The following is an 18,530-nucleotide window of genomic DNA, read 5'->3' as shown; positions in this document are numbered from 1 at the left end:
AAACACTAATACTTACTTTCATCAGCAGTGATGCGATGCAGGTCTCTTCCAGCCTGTGTCCCCCCCAGCTTGTGTGCTGCCCGATGATAATGACGTCATCACTCCACCTGATCCGGCCTCTGATAGGCTGCAGGCCTTAGTGCCTGCGGCCTATCAGAAGAACAGGGAAGGGAGACGCCTCTCCCTCTCCTGCCCTGCCGCAGCACAGCCATCTGTATCGCTGTCCTGAGGACGGCGATACAGATGAATATGGAGATGAGAGCTTCCACAACCGCCAGCGGCAACTAGCCCTGAGGGATAAAAAAATATATAAATTATTCATTGCACCACTATCAGGCCAGCATGACATTCGGGGCACTAGACAAAACATCGGGGGCTCAAACCCCGAATGTTATGACCTAACGACACCCTTGCCCCCCCTCCAGTATATGATCTCATGCAGCAGCCCCTCCCACCAGTATACAATCTCACACAGAATCCCCCTCTGCATACAATTGTCAGCCCCCCCTCAGTATATAATCTCGCACGGCGGCCCCCCTCCAGTATATAATCTCGCACGGCAGCCCCCCTTCCGGTATATAATCTCGCACGGCAGCCCCCCTCCAGTATACAATCTCACACAGAATACCCCTCTGCATACAATTGTCAGCCCCCCCTCAGTATATAATCTCGCACAGCAGCCTCCCTCCAGTATATAATCTCGCACGGCAGCCCCCCTCAGTATATAATCTCGCACAGCAGCCCCCCTCCAGTATATAATCTCATGCAGCAGCCCCTCCCACCAGTATACAATCTCACACATAATACCCCTCTGCATACAATTGTCAGCCCCCCCTCAGTATATAATCTCGCACAGCAGCCCCCCTCCAGTATATAATCTCGCACGGCAGCCCCCCTCAGTATATAATCTCGCACAGCAGCCCCCCTCCAGTATATAATCTCGCACGGCAGCCCCTCCCACCAGTATACAATCTCACACAGAATACCCCTCTGCATACAATTGTCAGCCCCCCCTCAGTATATAATCTCGCACAGCAGCCTCCCTCCAGTATATAATCTCGCACGGCAGCCCCCCCTCCAGTATATAATCTCGCACGGCAGCCCCCCCTCCAGTATATAATCTCGCACGGCAGCCCCCCCTCCAGTATATAATCTCGCACGGCAGCCCCCCCCTCCAGTATATAATCTCGCACGGCAGCCCCCCTCCAGTATATAATCTCGCACGGCAGCCCCCCTCCAGTATATAATCTCATGCAGCAGCCCCTCCCACCAGTATACAATCTCACACAGAATACCCCTCTGCATACAATTGTCAGCCCCCCCTCAGTATATAATCTCGCACAGCAGCCTCCCTCCAGTATATAATCTCGCACGGCAGCCCCCCCTCAGTATATAATCTCGCACAGCAGCCCCCCTCCAGTATATAATCTCATGCAGCAGCCCCTCCCACCAGTATACAATCTCACACAGAATACCCCTCTGCATACAATTACCAGCCCCTCCCCAGTAGTCACATCCACCTCTCAGTGCAACAGACGCTGCTGAGCAGCCATCACTGACCTTTCTACTCTGCAGTCAGCTAGCGCCTGTGATAGCAGAGCACCGTCACGTGACATTGTGACGTCAGGAGGTCCTTACAGAAGATATAGCCATGTTCTTGGTAGAGCCGCTGGTCTCTTTCTTTCCAGTGTAGCACATGGGAGGAGCAGCAGCTCAGAAGGCGAGGCTAAACCCAAGTGTCAGGCGTGCCTTAGCTGGGAGCCAGATCTGCCTGCTGCTTGTGTCCTCGCCCTCCTCGGATCACCCGCTTGTCTTTGGTAAGTGTGACACGTCCGGTATGGCAGTGACGTCGTCACTGTGTGGAGCGAGGACCCCGACGGTGAGTGGCATTTACTGTGAACTGGAAGACGGGTTCTCTGCTTTCTGACTGGAACTCGCTGAGCTACTGTGGGCTCTGGCAAACAGGGCTGTCGTGTGACGTCACAACTAATTACAGGAGTTCACATCGGCTTGTCATGACTGGGCTGTGACGTCACAGAAGTGCACCTGGTTCATGTCATCTTCATGCCCGAAATCAGGAGTTTTCAGGAAGAAGTGGTTTGGGAAATGCTGAGTCTCTTCAGCTGGATTCTCTTATTAACCCCTTCAACCCTGGGCCTGTTTTCACCTTCCTGCCCAGGCCATTTTTTTGCAATCTTGACGTGTCACTTTATGTGGTAATAACTTTAAAACTCTTTTACTTATACAGGCCATTCTGAGATTGTTTTCTCGTCACTTATTGTACTTCATGACAGTTGTAAAAAAAAATAAAAAATTACCCAAAATTTTGAAAAATTAGCAAATATTCAAATTTCTATTTCTCTACTTTTATAATAGATAGTAATACCTTCAAAATAGTTATTACTTTACATTCCCCATATGTCTACTTCATGTTTGGATCATTTTGTGAATGACATTTTATTTTTTTGGGACGTTAGAAAGCTTAGAAGTAAATCTTAGACTGCTTTTACACTAGCGTTCGCTCGTGAGCTCCGTTTGAAGGAGCTCACGAGCGGACCCGAACGCAGCCGTCCAGCCCTGATGCAGTCTGAATGGAGGCGGATCCGCTCATACTGCATCAGTCTGGCGGCGTTCAGCCTCCGCTCCGCTCGCCTCCGCACGGACAGGCGGACAGCTGAACGCTGCTTGCAGCGTTCGGGTGTCCACCTGGCCGTGCGGATCCGTGCGGAGGCGTGCGGATCCGTGCGGATCCGTCCAGACTTACAATGTAAGTCAATGGGGACGGATCCGTTTGAAGATGCCACAATGTGGCTCAATCTTCAAGCGGATCCGTCCCCCATTGACTTTACATTGAAAGTCTGGACGGATCCGTACTAGGCTATTTTCACACTTAGCTGTTCTATGCTAAAAATAATGCAGACGGATCCGTTCTGAACGGAGCCTCCGTCTGCATCATTATGAGCGGATCCGTTCAGAACGGATCCGCCCGAACGCTAGTGTGAAAGTAGCCTTAAAATTTTTAATTTCCAAAACCCATTTTTTTTTTTTTTTTCAGGACCAGTTCAGTAATGCAGTCACATTTTGGGGCTTGCATATTAGAAACTAGGGGTGGGAGATATGGCCTAAAATCTATATTGCAATATATTGTTTTCTATATTTGGGGGGGGGGGGGGGGGGGCGTGTTTAAACTTTTTTTTTTTTTACTTTTTATTTATTAACTATTGGCCTCCAATAGAGCTCTATTAGGGTGAATAGGACTTTACACTCTCCCTGCTGCCCTGTGCTTTGTGCACACAACAGCAGGGAGCTGACCATGGTGCCAGCAGCCTCTCATGTGTCCCCCAGCCTCTGATCTGCCTCCCCTCCCCCCCCCCCCAGCCTCTGATCTGCCTCCCCTCCCCAGCCTCTGATCTGCCTCCCCTCCCCCCCCCAGCCTCTGATCTGCCTCCCCTCCCCCCCCCAGCCTCTGATCTGCCTCCCCTCCCCCCCCCCAGCCTCTGATCTGCCTCCCCTCCCCCCCCCCAGCCTCTGATCTGCCTCCCCTCCCCCCCCCCCAGCCTCTGATCTGCCTCCCCTCCCCCCCCCCCCAGCCTCTGATCTGCCTCCCCTCCCCCCCCCCAGCCTCTGATCTGCCTCCCCTCCCCCCCCCCCAGCCTCTGATCTGCCTCCCCTCCCCCCCCCCCAGCCTCTGATCTGCCTCCCCTCCCCCCCCCCCAGCCTCTGATCTGCCTCCCCTCCCCCCCCCCCAGCCTCTGATCTGCCTCCTCCCCCCCCCCCCCCCAGCCTCTGATCTGCCTCCTCCCCCCCCCCCCCCAGCCTCTGATCTGCCTCCTCCCCCCCCCCAGCCTCTGATCTGCCTCCCCTCCCCCCCCAGCCTCTGATCTGCCTCCCCTCCCCTCCCCCCCAGCCTCTGATCTGCCTCCCCTCCCCCCCCCCAGCCTCTGATCTGCCTCCCCTCCCCCCCCCAGCCTCTGATCTGCCTCCCCTCCCCCCCCCCCAGCCTCTGATCTGCCTCCCCCCCCCCCCCCCCAGCCTCTGATCTGCCTCCCCTCCCCTCCCCCCCCCAGCCTCTGATCTGCCTCCCCTCCCCTCCCCCCCCCAGCCTCTGATCTGCCTCCCCTCCCTCCCCTCCCCCCCCAGCCTCTGATCTGCCTCCCCTCCCCCCCCCCCCCCCCCCAGCCTCTGATCTGCCTCCCCTCCCCCCCCGCACCCAATCTCTTACAGTGGGCTGTGATCTGCACAATTAACCCCTCAGGTGCCTGACCCCCTCCCTCCCGAGTTTTAAATTCATTGGTGGCCAGTGCGGCCCCCCCTCCCTCCCCAGTCTTAAATTAATTGGTGGCTGTTACGACACTCCCCGCCAGGTAGATGGCACCGCTGGTTAGTGAATAAGCCCCTTTCTCCAAGAATGCCGTTTTTAATCCAGCCGATCATCAAACCCCCGAATGGAGCATACAAACGTGGCAACTCCTGATCAGCAATTCAGTCAAACTCCTTCCACAGCTAGCTATATACGAAAGCGCTGTCCCAATAATAAATCCCTCCATAAACGAGACCAAGCTCCGTCTTGAAAGTCAAACAGGGAATGTTTTATTGAGGGCTACCAGCCCATTTTTATGCAGGTCCCCATCTGGTGGACACGCCCCTAGGGGACCAGAATGGAGACTGTGACACAGGACAGACATGCAGCACTACAGAGACAATACATCCCCGCAATGCATTATGGTTTTCTCCTCTCTGCCCTGGCGGCACCCGAGGAATAATCCAATTATCTCTCAAGACAGAGGGAAATCACCAATACGCATGTGGGGACAACAGAACAGACATCACCATTTAAACATACAATGTCACAACCCTTTTCAATACACAGACATTTAGCATCACACAATGGCACGAATTAGACCAGGAGTTCAAGTTGGTTCAAGTCCTTTGTGAACAATGAGGCCATTTAGGTTAACTAGCAGCACACTCCTCTCCTGGGTGGCCGTCCGTTCAGTAGTTCCAATCGGTATGTGGGGAAACACACGAACAGGGGCATACGGACAGGAAATCCAGCGAAATGAAGGCAAACAGACGAACCAGCAATATAGGTCTATACTGATGGATCTGTCACAGTGGCCAGTGCAACCCCCCCCCCCCCCTCCCCAGTATTAAATTCATTGGTGGCAATTGCGGCTCCCCCCTCCCTCCCCAGTATTAATTCATTGGTGGCCAGTGCGGCCCCCCCCCCTTTGCTGGTGGCAGCGGAGAGTTCTGATTGGTTACCATGGCAACCAGGACGCTACAGCAGTCCCGGCCGCCATGGCTACTTAGCAATTTTAGAAGCATTATACTTAGGCTACTTTCACACTAGCGTTCGGGCGGATCCGTTCTGAACGGATCCGCCCATAATAATGCAGACGGAGGCTCCGTTCAGAACGGATCCGTCTGCATTATATTAGCTAAAAAAAGCTAAGTGTGACGGATCCGTCCAGACTTTCAATGTAAAGTCAATGGGGGACGGATCCGCTTGAAGATTGAGCCACATTGTGGCATCTTCAAACGGATCCGTCCCCATTGACTTACATTGTAAGTCTGGACGGATCCGCACGCCTCCGCACGGCCAGGCGGACACCCGAACGCTGCAAGCAGCGTTCAGCTGTCCGCCTGTCCGTGCGGAGGCGAGCGGAGCGGAGGCTGAACGCTGCCAGACTGATGCAGTCTGAGCGGATCCGCCTCCATTCAGACTGCATCAGGGCTGGACGGCTGCGTTCGGGTCCGCTCGTGAGCTCCTTCAAACGGAGCTCACGAACGGAAACCCGAACGCTAGTGTGAAAGCAGCCTTACCTGCGCTGTCTGTGGCTGGCCGGCCGGTCGCCACACTTTTTTTTTTTTTTTCTTATTTTCCTCCTCAAAAACCTATGTGCGTCTTATAGGGCGAAAAATACGGTAATAATAATTACTAGTAGACCCCAAATTTTCTTTCACAAGGGGTTAAAGAAGAAAATGCACCCCAGGTTGTGTTCCCCATTTTCTCCCCATTCAGGAAACGCCCCATATGTGCTGGTAGCCTGCTGTATGGGCGCACAGCAGGCAAATATTAATTTTGCTGACAGGCCTGAATAAACAGACATGGATTTTGGGTGCCATGTCGCATTAAAGGGGTTGTTGGAGTTATATTTATTGATTACCTATCCTCAAGATAGGTAATCGATATCAGATCAGCGGGGGTCCGACACCCATGCCGATCAGCTGTTTGAAGAGGATGCGCTGCGTCCTCTTCACTGTTTACCTTCTTGCTGGTGCATCTGTAGTGGTAAGCAGGTGTAATTACACCCAAGCCATTCATTTCAATGGGACGGCTTGCGTGTAATTACTCCTGCTCACCACTACAGATGCAACTGCGAGAAGGTAAACAGTGAAGATGAGGCCGCGCTGGCACGCCGCGCACCTCCACTTTAAACAGCTGATCGACGGGGGTGCCGGGTGTTGGACCCCCGCCGATCTGACATTGATGATCTATCCTGAGGATAGGTCATCAATAAATCTAACTTGGACAACCCCTTCAAATACATCTCCTGAGGTCCCCAGAAATGAAAAACCCCAAAAGGTGACCCAATTTCAAAAAAAGCACCCCGTACAAATATTTTAAGTGGTAGAAAGGGTACTTTTCTCCACGCCTCCACAACGGCACTACCTGGAGGTTGAACCGCCTTCTCAGGGACAGGAAACGACAGCGAGATCAGCCAATAAAGGGCCCCCTCCCTCTTGCCTCTCCAGTTGTTTCCTGTCCCTCAGAAGGTCGGAATCACGGATCAGCGGTTCGCGCGGCCTTTGCTTCTGGGGCTCTGCCGGAGGGCCAGCGCAGGAGGAGGGTCCGCGGGACAGAGCAGTCTGTCCCTCCCTCCTCTCGGTGTAAATCCGGTGGACGCTGGTGACCCCGGGCTTTTACCTCCCGCGTCCTGTGGACTGGACCGGCAGATCCGTGGTCAGCAGGGGGCGTTCCTGGGCCTGGGAACGCTCCTCCACGTGACTCCTCTGTGCGCTTTGCTGACTAAGTCATGGCGGTACGTACGGGGGAGGGGATATGACGTCACCGGAACTAGGAAGCGAAATACACAGCGAGCTGCCGGCATTTCTTGCAGCTATCGAGCTCTGTCTCCTGAGCAGCATGTCCCTGCAAACTGGTTCAGAGTCTCCTAGGAAGTCCACAGATGCTCCCAGGCCATCAAGCCCGGTAAGCCTCCTCCCTATTTTGACTATTTTGAATATTGGGATATCCTTAGGGGACACACCTTTTTTTGTGGCGGTTTTAAAATCATCCTAAATACTTAGTGTCATACTAAAATTGTGTCTCCTAGGGGAGAGAAGTCTCAAAAAAGGAACCGTCCCTCAAATAGAGATGTGCTATCTGCAAGAAGGCGCTTTCTAGTTCTTACAAGAAAGTTCTGTCAGAAATGCTGTGATAAAGTGGTCTCGGATGAATCCCCTACACTAATTGAAAGTCTAAGAACCATTATTAAAGAGGAAGTTGGGGCTGCTGTAGAAGCTAAAATCTCTACTATCCCATCCAGACCCTCTACGTCAAGTGCCTCTGTTATTGAACAAGACTCGGACGTAGATGAAGGGGAAGTCACTTCCGACTCAGACTCGTCTGTTTCTGAAGACGTCTATAGAAAACCTCTTTGCTCAATCGAACAGACAGATTCTTTAATAAAAACCATCCGTGCCACAATAAATTTAGAAGAACCCAAAGAACCATTATCGGTACAAGATAAAGAAAGAAAAAAAAAATTGTTTTTCCAGTCCATAGCAGTGTTGAGAATCAAGGTTTTAATGAGTTGAGAGACCCTGAAAAAAGACAGGCGGCATCAAAAATATTTAAGAGAAAGTATCCCTTTTCAGAAGAGGATTCGATTACATGAGACAAAACCCCGAGGGTGGATGCACCAGTAGCAAGGATTTCGGGAAGAAAACAGCACTGCCCTTTGAGGATTTGGGTCTACTGAAAGACCCAATGGACAAAAAATGTGAGTATGCTTAAAAAAGTGGGAATCCTCCACTGCAGTTCTAAGGCCAGGAATCTCAGCAACCTACACAGCCAGAACCCTATCCTTGTGGCTAAGTCAGTTAGAGGAACACATCGAATCCGGAACTCCGAGAGAAGATATACTAGCCTCAATCCCTACGTTGAAACAGGCCGCAGACTTTATGGCGGACGCTTCCGCAGACATGATGAAATTGTCAGCCAGGACAGCTGCCCTATCCAAAGCTTCTCGCAATGCAATTTGGTTGAGAACCTGGTCGGGGGATACGGCATCAAAGAACAAACTATGTGCCTTACCTTGCGATGGGTATAGAGTATTCGGCTCAGCACTGGATGATGATATTTTAGAGAAAGCTTCAGATCCTTTCGGCCCCAGAGACGTGGTAGACCTGATCAAAAGGAAAAAGAATCCGGAACGTCTTGGCAGTCATCTAGAGGGAAAGGCTTCCTATTCAATCCCGAAAAGTCTTCCCGGCCCACTAACCAATGACGCCAGAGGAGCAGTAGGGGGAAGGCTCATGCATTTTTACCCTGTCTGGGTCAATATTCGGGCCTCCCCTTGGGTGCTGGAGGTGATAAAAGAAGGCTACGGTCTGGAATTCATCCGCCTCCCCCCAGACCGTTACATGGAAAATTCCAGACTAAGCGAAAAATATCAGGAAGCGATGGATCAACAAATATCGCTACTGTTAGAAAAGAGAGCCATCATTCCGGTACCAGTAGGGGAACAGAAGAGGGGGTTCTATTCTCCTATTTTTCTCGTGAAAAAACCAAACTGTACTTTCAGGTCAATAATACATTTAAAAACTCTAAACAAATACGTTGTTTACAAAAAATTCTAAATGGAAACTGTAAGATCTGTGGTCAATCTTCTACAAAAAAATTCCTATATGATAACAGTACATATGGCGGATGCCTACTATCACATCCCAATCCAGAAGAGAGATCAGAAGTTTCTGAGGATAGCGGTTTGGTTCCAGGGATCACTCTGCCACTATCAATTTCAAGTTCTGCCATTTGGCCCCAGTTCAGCCCCAAGGCTATTCACAAAGGTGATGACAGAAGTAGCAAAATTCCTTCATCTAGTACAGGGATGGCCAACCTGAGGCTCTCCAGATGTTGCAAAACTACAACTCCCAGCATGCCCGGACTGCCAACAGCTATCAGCCTACAGCAGGGCATGGTGGGAATTGTAGTTTTACAACAGCTGGAGAGCCACAGGTTGGCCAGCCCTGATCTAGTACATGGATGTCAAACTCATGGCCCTCCAGATGTTGCAAAACTACAACTCCCATCATTCCCTGATAGCTGTAGTATGCCCAGGCATGATGGGAGTTGTAGTTTTGCAACAGCTGGAGGGCCACCAGTTTGACATCCCTGATCTAGTAGGAATCTCATTTATACTGTACCTAGACTATTTCTTTAAAAAAAATACAAAAAATCTGCAGCACTCGTCAATTGTAGCAAATACGGTGTAGGTTTATTCCATAAAAAACAGCAAGATGATGCGACGTTTTGACCGTCCCCGGTCTTTTTGAAGCCTTGAAAAAGACCGGGGACGGTCGAAATGTCGCATCATCTTGCTGTTTTTTATGGAATAAACCTACACTGTATTTGCTACAATTGACGAGTGCTGCAGATTTTTTGTATTTTCATTAATGTTGGATCAACAGCCAGGATCCCGATCTGCCTGCACCATCACTACCGCAGCTAAAGTATTGTTTATGGTTTTACCAATTGTTCTTTGGGTACAGTAGTGCTGCCGGATCTCTCTATATATCCTAGACTATTTCTTAGTCACAGCCCCGTCCAGAAAATCTTCTTCTGTGTCATTTTCAGACAATTCTTTCAACCCTAACCAACCTGGGTTGGATAATAAACCAACAAAAGCCTTGTCTTCTCCCCTCACAAGTAAAAATCTTTCTGGGCGTTCTTCTGGGCTCTCGCCTTATGACTTCGTTTCTGCCAGAGCAGAAACAGAAATTTAATTTCTAGTATCAAGAAATTCCAAACACAAAGGATAGCCTCCTTCAGGGAAATAATGGTAATCTTGGGTCTCATGACGTCTACAATTCTGTGTGTGAAGTGGGCTCAGCACCACTCAAGGACGCGTCAAGCCTTCCTTTTGGAACACTGGGACAAAAACCAGTCCTCTCTAAACAAGAAGATAAAAATCCCATCATATCTTAAAATGACCCTATTCTGGTGGACAAACCAGTCAAATTTATCCCGGGGGTGGAGTGGAGACAGACCAATTGGTCATCACTACCGATGCCAGTCAGCAGGGCTGGGGGGGCTCACATGGATGGGCAAATGACAGAGGGGTGTAGGAAAACACAGCTACAACAAGCTTCATCAAATGAGGGAGCTAAGTGCAGTCTGGGAAGCCATAAAAAAGTTTTCTCCTTAAATCTATCGGAAAAATGTAAAAATTATTTTGGACCATTCTACCACAGTGGCCTACCTGAACAAACAGGGGGGAACAAGAAGCCGCTCCCTGTCTTTAGTCACGAAGAAGATCCTAGATTGGACAGAGAAGAACCTATGCTCTTTATCAGCAGCCCACGTAAAAGGGGAAGAAAATCAAGTGGCAGACTTCCTGAGCAGGGATTGACTAAAGCCGGGAGAATGGAGCCTGAATCATCAGATCTTTGCTCAAATCTGTTCCAGATGGGGCATTCCAAAAGTCTACCTATTTTTTTTTTTTTTTTTTCCCCTATCCTCTCGACCGGCCCCTAAGAGTGGATGCCCTGGCCTTAGGAACTTCTTTATGCGCTCCCGCCTTTTCCTCTAAGGCTGTATTCACACGTCCGCAATGTGTTTTGCGGATACACGGAGACACGGATCCGCAAAACACGGAAAGCGGCAATGTGCTTTCCGCATTTTGCGGACCGCACATTGCCGACATAATAGAATATGCCTGTTCTTGTCCGCAATTGCGGACAAGAATAGGACATGTTCTATTTTTTTGCGGAAACGGAAGCACGGATGCGGAAGTGCGGATCCGCAAATGTGGATGCGGACAGCACATTCCGTCCCCATAGAGAATGAATGGGTCCGCACCCTTTCCGCAAAATTGCGGAAAGGATGCGGACCCATTTTGCGGGCGAGTGAATGGAGCCTTATACCGAGGGTCATTTCCAAAATCCTGGAAGAGAAAGCGCAGATTCTCCTAATCGCACCCTTCTGGCCCAGGAGAACATTGTTTCCAACACTGAAAAACCTAGCAGGGGAAGAATACTGGATGCTGCCACCCTGACCAGATCATCTTCTCCAGGGACCAGTAAGACATCCCAGTGTCAACCAGCTTTGGAAACTGAAAAACTCATCTTAAGAGAAAAAGGTTTCTCAGAGGCGGTAATCTCCACTCTATTACAGAGTAGAAAACCAGTCACGTCAAAAAAATATACTTAACAGCCTGGGGGTCCTTTTTTTACGTTTTGGGGACGGCAGGTGGGATCCCTCCAAGAAATCAGAGGTGACCCTAATATTGGGCTTCCTTTAAGCAGGACTTGATAAAGGTCTATCTGTAAGTACCATACGAGTCCAAGTAGTGGCTTTAAGCGCTTTTTTTAGATATCAAGCTCTCAGATTTAAATGTAGTCAAAAGATTCCTTAAAGGGGCAAGTAGAATTCACCCTAGGCTTAGGTCTTATGTCCCTCCTTGGGACCTAAATCTGGTCCTTTCCAGGCTAATGCATCCACCTTTTGAACCCCTCAGAGATCTCCTTGAGAACATTAACACTCAAAACAGTATTCTTATTAGCTATCTCCATGGCAAAAAGAATAGGAGAAATCCAGGCTTTCTCTATTGTACCTCCCTATCTTACGATTTTAGAAGATAGAATTTTATATTAAAGCATGCTCCTGTGTTCCTTCCCAAAGTAGTGTCCAGGTTCCACTGTCAGCAGGAAGTCACTCTACCTTCCTTCTGTTCCCAGGCAACATAGGATAAGGAAAAGTTGTTCCATAACCTAGATGTTAGACGGTGCGTTTTACAATACTTAGAAGCAACCAAGAATCTGAGAAAGTCAAACCAGTTGCTAATACAGTATCTGGGGCTTCATCGAGGCGAAGCAGCCAGCAAGACCTCCATCTCCAGATGGATAAAGGCCTGCATTACTTTGGCCTATGAGACTGAGGGGATTTCTCCTCCTCCTTCACTGAAAGCTGATTCACCCAGAGCATTGTCAGCATCCTGGGCTGAGGGTGCCTCCGCTTCATTGGAAGATATCTGTCGCGCAGCCACATGGTCCAACCCCTGTACCTATTTTAAGCATTACAAGCTGGACGTTTCTACCAATACAGACTTGTATTTTGGCCGCAGAGTCTTATCTGCGGTGGTCCCACCCTAAGTAATGTCTCCTATGTTATTCCTCTAGGTAGTGCCGTTGTGGAGGCATGGGGAAAATACATAAATTACTCTTATAAAAAATGCATAAAAAATATTATATATATAATCTCTATTATGATATGCCCTTTTGTTACATATTTACATATTATGAGCCGTTGCCTTTTCTTCACGGCACACTATCGAGTTTGATATTTCCTCTGTTTATACCTTTTTTATTAAATTGCTCTTTGTTTCATGCCTATTCTGAGTCCTAGGTTAATAAGTGGAGAGGTAAGAGGGAGGGGGCCCTTTATTGGCTGATCTGGCTGTTGTTTCCTGTCCCTGAGAAGGCGGTCCAACCTCCTAGGTAGTGTAATTTATGTCTTTGTCAAACGGTGTCTCTCAAAATAAATCGCACATTTGGAAAAATTACTAGCAGACCCCAATTTTTTACTTTCACAAGGGGTTAAAGGAGAAAATGCACCCCAGCATATGTTCCCCATTTTCTCCCCTTTTTTTGAAAACACCCCATATGTGCTTGTAGCCTGTTGTATTGGCGCACAGCAGAGCTCTAGAGGCAAAGTGCAAAAACTGTTTTTTGCAGGCCTGAATAAACGGACATGGATTTTAGCTGCCATGTTGCATTAAATAAATTTCCTGAAGTCCCCAGAAATGAAAGAATAAGGAGAGAAAAAAAAGCACTAAAACCTCAGCAGATGCTGTCAGTAAGTCCGAATGCACACTGCTGTGTTCCGTGGCCGAGAACGGTCGGTCCGTTGTATGCCGCGCTGGATTCCTGTTCACAGCAGGAGCGCACGGCGTCATTGGTTGCTATGACGCTGTGCGCTCCATGCCGCCTCTGCTGTACAATAATACACTCATATAGTGTATTACTGTATGCTGGGGAATGGAGGGACAGGGAATATGGGGATTAAATTAAAGGTACAACCTGATTGGTTGCTATGGGCAACTAAATCAGGTTTTCCCCCCTCGCCTATGACAGCACCCATGGATAGCATCCGCCCCCTTCCTCAGGACAGGAAACAGGAAGCACAGCCTCTTCAAAAGGGAGGTACAACCCCCATCATGCCAGTTCTGTTTCCTGTCCTAAGGGACAGGGTGGATGCATAGTGGTTAAAGAGCAGAGCTGCGGGAGCCCCTTGGTTGATACCCGTGGGAGGAGGGCCTACCCGAGCGGCGTAAGTCTTCCTCGGAAGCCGCTGCTGAAGTCTGGCCCCTTTGGACTCCCTCTCGTCCGGTCACTCCCCCGTCGGGGCTGCTTCGGTGTCCCCGGCTTGGCGAACCTCTGCGGCCGTGCCGTATGTTCGGCTGGCGTTCGCTGCGCGTATACTTCCGGGTAGGTCAGGCCGGCGCTGACGTCATCAGTCGGCGCCGGATCTTGGCTTCCGGCTTTTGGCAGTGGGAGGAGGCGGGCCTTGGACCGGAAGGGGAGGGTGCCGGCGCGCGCCCGGCAAGTTCAAAAACCAGCCAGCTCTCACTGCAGGCTGGTGTTTTGGCCTGCAGTGAACTCCATGGATGAGAGCCAGTGGCAGAAAATGGAGCCCACACAGCGCGCAGAACCCACTGAAACCACCAACGAATCCTCGGTACCGGTGGGGGTAAGAGGGGCGAATGCCCTGCATTTTCCATTTATCTCAGTACCTGATGGTTGTCTTTGCTTTATGTGTTTAGACTTCTAAAGAGAGAAGGGGGTCAAGATCCAAGGAGCAGGGCTGTGCTATTTGCAAGAGGAAGCTACCGTCCGGTTGGGGCAAACCTGCATGTCAGGCCTGCGTAGGCAAATTATTGGAGGATGAGGCCCCCTCTCTCTTATCAAGCCTAAAGAAGATTATCAAGGATGAAGTCAGAGAAACAGTTAAAGAATCCTTGAGTAATCTGCTTGAAGATCGCCCTAGTACTTCCGCCGCGGTCTCTATTCCCGCTTCAAGCGATCAGGAGCTGTTATCCGGGTTAGAGGAGGAGGGAGAACTTCCATCCTCGGATCATTCGCAGGACGAGCAGCTGGCGGGGAGACCCTTGTTCCTCCCAGAGAACATTAATGCTCTAGTCGGGATTGTCAGGGCAACTATGGGGCTTGATGATCAAGCAGAACCCCAGTCTATGAGGGATTTCATGTTCGAGGGCCTAGGTCCCAGAAGTTTGAAATGTTTTGATGTGCACGAGAACATAACTTTGGTTATTAAGAATGAATGGAGCAGGCCGGACAGAAAATTTTTCGTGCCTTCTGCCTTAAAAAGGAAGTATCCCTTTGAGGGCAAAGCCTCTGCTGATTGGGATAGAGCCCCAAAGTTGGATGCTCCGGTAGCAAAAATCTCTGAGAGCAGCCCTCCCGTTTGAAGATGCGGGAACTCTAAAGGATGCTATGGACAGAAGACCAGAGGTCTATTTAAAGAGAACTGGGAGGCGACGGCTGGTTCTTTTAGGCCCGCTATAGCCGCCACTTCTGTGGCCAGGTCCTTAAAGGTCTGGATGGAGGAGATGGAGGAGCAGATGAAGAAAGGAGCACCCATGGAACAACTCCTCTCATCATTCCCAACTCTGTACAGTGCCATTGACTTCTTAGCGGATGCCTCAGTGGACTCCCTGAAGCTGTCAGCAAGAGCCGCAGCTCTTTCAAATTCCGCCCGTCGGGCGATTTGGCTAAAAGACTGGAAGGGAGATGCAGGGTCGAAGGCAAAATTGTGTGCTATTCCCTGTCAGGGTGAATTTCTCTTCGGGCCCACGTTGGATGATCTGCTGGAAAAGGCCTCTGACAGAAAAAAGGGTTTCCCTTCTATTCATCAGCAGCCTCCTAAGAAGCCCTTTCGTTCTCAGTTGGCCAGATTTAACTTTAAGAGAAGAGAAACTCCCAGGCAGTCTGGTAATGCGCCCAGAAGGAGCAAAGGGTTTCTTTTTTCAGGTGGAGAGGCCTCTTAGAAGCCTCTGCAATGACGCCAGATGCCCGGTTGGAGGTCGTCTCTCCCTCTTCGCAGATCAATGGCGGAAGATCTCAAACAGCCCCTGGATCCTCTCAATCATTTCACAGGGCTATTGCCTGAACTTCCTGAGAACTCCTCCAGAAAGGTTCGTTTTGACGGACTATCGCTCCAGCCCAGAGAAGCTAGAAGCATTGCGTCTGGAAGTTGCAGATTTACTAAAGAAGAGGGTCCTGCAGGAAGTTCCAGGTCAAGGGAGGGAGAGGGGCTATTATTCGACACTTTTTCTTGTAAAGAAGCCGAATGGCACCTTCCGAACCATAATAAATCTGAAGCTGCTCAACAAATACCTGGTGTACGAGAGGTTTCGTATGGAGACTATCAGTTCCATAATTCCGAATTTTGCTACATGGCGACCCTGGACCTCAGGGACGCTTATTACCACGTCCCAATCCATCCCAGTCACCAGAAGTACCTGAGAGTAGCAGTTCAGTTCCCGGACAGACTCCTACACGTACAGTTTCGGGCCCTGCCGTTTGGGTTGTCTCAGGCACCCAGGCTTTTCACGAAGATTGTAGCAGAGATGATGGCTCATCTGAGGGAGAAGGATCTGATTGTCATTTCCTATCTAGACGATTTTCTCCTTCTCTCTCAGACACCGGGACAATTATCCGAAGGGATTGCCTGGGTCAGGGAGGTGCTGGTAAAGTTGGGTTGGGAGTTAAATCTCCAGAAATCCAATCTCGTACCAAGCCAGATATGCACCTTTCTGGGGCTGCTCCTGGACTCCCAGAAGCAGATGTGTTTTCTCCCGACACAGAAGGTTTCTCTGCTAGTCTCCAGGGTTCAGGACATTGTGACTCGCCGTTCCACCTCTCTAAGAGAGGCTATGTCAGTTCTGGGCCTAATGATGGCCGCAATCCCGGGGGTGGAATGGGCCCACTTCCACTCAAGGTCACTTCAGCTGCAGATCCTGGGAGTTTGGGACAAAGATCCCCTATCCTTGGATTCCCTCTTCTCCCTTTCAACTCGTACAATAAAAGATTTAGAGTGGTGGACAGTACCTTCCAACCTTCAGAGAGGAGTCCCTTGGTCAAGGCAGAATCCCCTCTCTCTGACTACAGACGCAAGTCCTTGGGGGTGGGGAGCTCACACAGAATCTCTACTTCTGCAGGGACAGTGGGATCAGGAGATAGTTCCCAGATCTCACAACTTCAAGGAACTCCTGGCGATCCTCATGGCCTTGAAGAAGTGCCTCCACCTTTTAAAAGGCAGAAATGTCTTAATCTACTCCGACAACATGACGGCAGTAGCCTATATCAATCGTCAAGGGGGGACGAGATCTCCAGATCTAATGTCTCTCACCAGGGAGATTTTCGAGATAGCAGAGGATTTCCTTCCATCGATCAGGGCGGTACACTTAAAGGGAAGGGAGAATGTGAAGGCAGACTTTCTGAGCAGGCATTGTGTTCGGCAGGGGGAATGGTCCCTAGATCAACAGGTCTTCAGCAACATCGTGGCTCTCTGGGGTCTCCCGGTGGTGGATCTCTTTGCCACAAGGGGAAACAGAAAAGTGAAAAGGTTCTTCTCTCTATCCCCACTAGAACGGCCCACGGCAGTGGACGCTTTGGCGCAGTCATGGAGAGTAGGCCTCCTGTACGCCTTCCCTCCTATAAAGCTACTCTCGAGAGTCCTGAAGAAGATTCGGGAGGAGAAGGCCCTAGAAATTACTATAGCCCCCTTTTGGCCCAGGAGGGTCTGGTTTTCCTGGCTAAGAAGGATGTCGGTAGCAGACCCCTGGGTACTTCCCGTCTTCCCGGGGCTACTAGTTCAGGGGCCATTACTTCATCCACAGTTGGAGAGCCTGCACTTGACAGCCTGGCTGTTGAGAGGCAGATCCTAGAGATGAAGGGTCTTTCCGGGGAGGTGATGACACCCTTTTATCCAGCAGAAAACCTGTTACCTCAAAAATCTATTTGAGGGTTTGGAGGGCCTTCCTTCGATTTGCAAACAAGCCAGTTAATGTCTTGGAACCCCCGGAGTTGCCTCTAGTCCTGAGCTTCCTCTAGGAAGGCTGGAATAAAAAACTGAGGCCCAGTACTTTAAAGGTCCATATCTCTGCCTTAAGTGCTCTTTGAGTATAAGTTAGCAGACCACCCCTGGATTAAGAGGTTTGTAGTTGCAATTTCTAGACTCGCTCCCGTCCAGAAATCCAGAGTTCCCCCCCTGGGATTTGAACCTAGTCCTGTCTGCCGTAACCGGAGATCCCTTTGAGCCCATTGAGGACATCTCTATTAAAATCTTGACCTTTTAAATTAGTTTTCTTGCTAGCCATTACTTCCGCTAGAAGAGTGAGTGAGATTTCGGCCCTCTCTATCGAAAAACCGTATCTCAATATCTTAGAAGATAGGGTTATTTTATCTCCTGACCCTGCCTTCCTTCCAAAGGTTTCATCATCCTTTCATCGGTCTCAGGATATAGTTTTACCTTCCTTCTGTTCCTCACCCAAGAATCAGAAGGAAAGGGAATTTCATTGCCTCGATGTTAGAAGGTGTCTAATCCAATACCTTTTGGCCACTCGGGACTGGAGGTTGTCCTCTAAGCTGGTGGTTTCCTTTCGGGGACAGAAGAAGGGCTCCCCTGCTTCCTCTCAGTCCATAGCCAGGTATATAAAACAAGCCATCTATCTGGCATATTCCTCTAAGGGGGGTTCCTCCTCCTGCCGGGTTTGGAGCACACTCAACAAGAGCAGTGTCTACATCCTGGGCAGAAAGAGCTTCCGCTTGTATTGACCAGATTTGCAGAGCAGCTACTTGGAGTTCTGCTCATACCTTCTTTAAGCACTATAGGCTGCAGCTTCCTTCACAGGAGGGTTTGGGATTTGGGCGTAAAGTCCTCCAAGCAGTTGTCCCACCCTAGGTTGATCTCGCCTAGATATCCATGGGTGCTGTCATAGGCGAGGGGGGAAATATGGGATTACACTTACCGGTAATCGTTTTTCCTTGAGCCTATGACAGCACCCGCCTAATTCCCTCCCCTACAATAAGAAATAAAAATAAAGATAAATAAAAAAATAAAAAGAGAATTTTAGAATATATATATATATATATATATATATATATATATATATATATATATATATATATATATATATATATATATATATATATATGTGTGTGTTTGCACACAGAGATGAGCATTTGTTCTGTTGTGGATTTGTGGTGTAGTGTTTTTG

At 49.6% G+C, this 18,530-nt stretch overlaps 1 protein-coding gene across 2 annotated transcripts in view; it reads left to right on the top strand.

Moving 5' to 3' along the window:
- The first annotated feature begins 1,621 nt into the window (after positions 1–1,621).
- INPP1 (inositol polyphosphate-1-phosphatase) overlaps positions 1,622–18,530 on the top strand; it is a 149,484-nt gene continuing 132,575 nt past the window's right edge. The window contains exon 1 of one of the 2 annotated variants that reach the window (XM_044304079.1): positions 1,622–1,879. The gene's annotated coding sequence lies outside the window, so the exon portion shown is untranslated. The remainder of the gene's footprint in view (positions 1,880–18,530) is intronic. The other variant, XM_044304077.1, reaches the window with a different exon arrangement.

Source organism: Bufo gargarizans, chromosome 8 (assembly GCF_014858855.1).
Source record: "Bufo gargarizans isolate SCDJY-AF-19 chromosome 8, ASM1485885v1, whole genome shotgun sequence".
NCBI lineage: Eukaryota > Metazoa > Chordata > Amphibia > Anura > Bufonidae > Bufo > Bufo gargarizans.
This window is presented reverse-complemented; position numbering and strand designations above follow the sequence as displayed.